This window comes from Opisthorchis viverrini (assembly GCF_000715545.1).
Source record: "Opisthorchis viverrini unplaced genomic scaffold opera_v5_109, whole genome shotgun sequence".
Classification (NCBI taxonomy): domain Eukaryota; kingdom Metazoa; phylum Platyhelminthes; class Trematoda; order Opisthorchiida; family Opisthorchiidae; genus Opisthorchis; species Opisthorchis viverrini.
In genome coordinates, this window is record NW_008751764.1 from 305,549 (window position 1) to 310,105 (window position 4,557).

Genomic DNA, 4,557 nt, shown 5'->3' on the forward strand with positions numbered 1-4,557 from the left:
TCGACCGGTGCATCGAACTGGATCCAATTTACGCACCTCTACGTGCAAAAGACCAACATCGCAACCGAAACACTCAAGGAGGACCGAATAACGGATTCACAAACGAAGAAACAAGGAACTCCTCGGAATCAAATCAATAAAGGTCACAAGCCGGAACTCGGAAAGACAAAGGTCACTCCAACATCGACCAGACTACGACGGCGAGGGATGTCAATTTCAAGGGTCACGTGGGTATCGGCGAATGAGGATACGGGATAAAAAGAACAACCATTGGAACCGCCCGACCGAATAACTAATCGCGGTGAAAAGTTACCCCCCGCCTACCAGCACGTATATCAACACACACGTAACACTACTGAACAAACAACCACTAACCCACCGCTACGCACAACTACGCACTGATGATGCCACCTCGATTGGTGATGAAACGTTTGCAACCAAATTGCCCAGCTCAGCGAACAAGCCAACGACCAGCGTCTTAGGAAGCACGACCGCTTTATGAAACAGCGAATGATTCCCATCTAGCTGCAGCGAACTAGGATTATCGAACATCATGTTACCTCTAATGAGCATTTCTTACTGGGACAAATAAGTGTGAATGGTTGGACAATAGTTGTCCCAACATGTCCGTGTCGTCCTTGATATGCAAGAGGAGCTGGTACTCGTAAGCAATGGACTGTAGCTGTACTTAGGGTTTAATTCTGTTCAACAATCTCATTCTGACATCACTTTCTGAATGTGAACGAAGGCCACATATGAAAATAAGACACTAACCGGTTCTCCGTCATGGTGGGTAACTTGAATTTTTCGCATTCAAGATTGACTCAGAATGAATGATGTAGTGTTCAGACTCCTTTTTGGCTAGCTTCATACATTTACAGCGAACATTAAACGAGGATGGACGCTGACCGAGAATCATTGAGTTGTCGCAGAGTTTCGCCAAAGCTGAAATGCAGTGTGTTCCTTGGCGAGTTGAAATTGGGATAGCGTGTGTTCCGTTATGACAAGCTTTCTTTTTAATAATATCACTCGCCAGGCATTGAGTTTGTGCTTCAGTTCGACTTTGAAAATATCTTCATAACGTTTGAACTACAAATCAAAGATGGGACCGGAATCGAGCTCATAATGGAACTTCGCGATGTTGTTGGTGATCAAGTCGACGGAATTTGCATCTGGAGAAGCATCTGGAGGCCTAATTGTGAGTCTTCGCGTCAAATTTTCCATTGATCGCAACTGTACCTCCTCAGACTGATTTCGTTGTTGCAGCGGAATATCCTTCAACGCTTCAGTAGTTATTGTTATATTTGCCAATTTTCTCATCTACCTCAAATATGTTGTCATTAACTGCTATCCCCAACCCAGTGCCTTGGTGTCCGAGAAAAACTAGCCAACAAGGAACACAACGGCTTTATTGCGAACAAGATAGTGCAAAATTTACAAGGGGTTTCGACGTACGTAAAAGGCACTTTTGATATTGATCCAAGCTCTCTGATAGACGTTTGGTGGACATCCATCATCATCGACCGTGCCTCTCTAAAATGGCTTATCATCGTCGGCCGTGCTTCTGTAGCATGCCTGAACACTCGTCCACTGTTGCTAAATTGATCGGTTGACTGAGTGGCCTGGATGCTTGCCGGCCTATTGAGATTTTGGTAGAAATTGAAGCTCTGAGTAGGTTTTGGGCATTCTGGGATTACTTTCAGGAACCCGACCTCCCTGACAGATTATCGAGATAGCGTGTGGTTTAGAATCGCGATTGCCGCTGCAGATTGTTCATGAATTGGATAAAACGGCCATAACTCAAAAAATGGTTAACTGTTCAGTTCTTAGAAACTTGTCGATGAACAGTACATAGTTGAACTCTGTTCAAATTACAGCTTATCCCTGCAGTTAGGCATGAAATAAGGTGTAGGTTATAAACAGACTCTGGTCTTGTTCACAGTAACGAAGGATTACCTCTGTTGATCACATAATGGCAGTCAGTGGAGCTCTTGAGACAATTTATAAGACCGTAAGCTTCTTAGGGAGAAAGACTGCGATGAATGGCTAGGTAACGCACCGAAGTTTGCAGTTTTCATACCGTCTAACTATCAAGAGGAAATCAGATTCCGAATGACCGTGGGTGCTCCCTTGAGTCGCATCGATAAACTTGCAGTGGATTATTCTGCCTTCAAAATCACTCAAAGCTGCGTGACTCTAGGAAGTTACACTGAGTTCTACGAAAAGCAAGTTTCGTTCAGTTGTGAGCGGTTAACCCCACTAAAACTAACGTCTAAGTGCTAGTTAATCACAATGCTGACCAGTCGCCTGAATTCACACAACTAGCCAGAAGATCGTGGAATGGAAGCCTCCTGCAGTTTTGCGAGACGCACGCTGATGATGGTTCCCAACGGGAATGAAATATCTATACAGGGTTCCTGGGTTTTTCAGAAGTGATTGGCTCCACTTACAAGATGGCGTCTCAATCGAAAGTTTTCAACTCTCCTCATACTAACAACACACTTAACTGCACTACGGAGTCTTGGCAGGAACAAAGTGCCAAACGTTAGTTAATACACACAGCTACGCTGGTAAGAAATGATAGCTGGAAGGACTTCTTTTTTCTAAGACTTAAATATAACTAACCCTGGTCTCTGACACCATGCGGGAATGCACATTAAATCGGCGAAGATTTCCGAAAAGAACAACAGAGAATTCGGTATTTTCAATTTCAACAATGAAGTTCACTAAATAAATAGATGTATATTAAGAACAAGAAAGTCAGACATATTTCTGATGCCAATTTATTTCCTGTTGGTTACCCTCGACATTACTTACATCAGAGGAAGTTCCTGTATCTTGTCTGAAGCCCAATCGCACTGCCTGTTTTGCTGTCTCCACAAGCCAGGAGAAAAACCTGTATACATGGGCACTCTCGTATTCACCGTTCCAGATTTCGAATGAACGGAAATTTAAACCACAAAAGACACAGGAATGACCGGTTGGCTTCAGGGAAACACACACGAAAAAACGGCTCTTCCCAGCGCTGTTACATACAAACCCACGGCATCCATGGACTATCCGCTGTGTGACAACAGGTAAGATGCATCCAGATAAGCAATGTACCGCCCAGGTTGAGACAATAAAAAACTGGAGTTATCAGCGGGTGGATAGTGAAACGATGCATTTGACAAGAATCTGTCGCCAGTGGTAGATTTTGCACGGAGAAGACGGGCTGACCAAACCAACGGCGCCTGATTATCAAATCTATAAAATGAGATTTCGTTGTGCACAAATTTGTGTTTGTTCGCACAGGAACATTGAGACTGAATGACAGACGATTGGGACAGTGCACCAGACAACGGAGCACTTTTTAGTAAAATACAAGTAGATCGGTCAGTAGTTGTTATGCTATAGTAAACCTGGTAATAGCTCGATGATCACTGTGATTCCAAGAACAGACTGTCTCCTTATCTAAGTCCCTTCCAACTTCTGTATGCATACCTATGATTTGATGTGTTAAAATAATCCAAACAGTCGTAGTATTTGGCAGCAACATTCTGTTGAAACGTGGACACAGTTCTACTGAATCATGATGATATTAAATGGCATAACCACTCACAAAATATACTTGATCTCAAAAAATATTTTACATATATCACGAATAAGAAAAATTGTGCGAAATCAGTAAGCCAATGAAAACACACACAATGGTTGCATATGAAGTATGAATGGGAAAAAGGAGCAAGATTCTTTCTAGGCAAAGAATATCTTTTCCTGCTGATGTACCGAAATGCGGAAGTGTATATTTTTGCAACCCCAATATAAAAAAATGCGAAAAAATTCCCTAAGGTAATTGTATACAATAACCTGATGACTGAAACTTTGAATCTCCGCTCTCTATAATGTAATCCATAAGTGCGAAAGTTGCTATCCCCAAGCAGCACCTAACACCAACCTCTTATGAATGCTGAACTAATTTCATTGTGGATTCGGATGGCAATAGTCTTACGGCTTTGCGTACAAATATGTCACAAATGGTATAATAAAAACAGGCACCAATGTAGCTCAATGTGTTGGTCCTAGCAAGATTTTGGTAACTGTATGGAGTCAGTTTCCTTCCCTAGGATAGAATGATCCGAGAAGGGATAGTCGAAACTCTTCCATTTAGGTAAAGCATCCCTTCATTTTCAGAAGGATACTGATATGCTCCATGTTTGCAATAATATGTAAAGAAGCCATGGTCCGTTCGGAAAGCGAAAAAATAAAACAGGTTTTTCCACCATTTACCGGAAAATAGGTAGTTGGGTTCAGGTTGGATGGAACTAACAAAAGAGTGACCATTTCAAGGTAGCTTTTTAAGTGCGTTGACTTGTGCTATCAGCGTCAAAATGTCCAAACTGGCCCACTTCCAACACAATGCATAATCCGTTCCAGAAAGAATTCTCTTTGATTACTGGGCTTATGTATTAGCGCCTGAATTCGCAGTATCACATAGGATAACGAGCTTTCTTGGCACCGATGAATAAAACCCTGAACGTTGGTCATCATCATCATCATCATCATCATCATCATCAT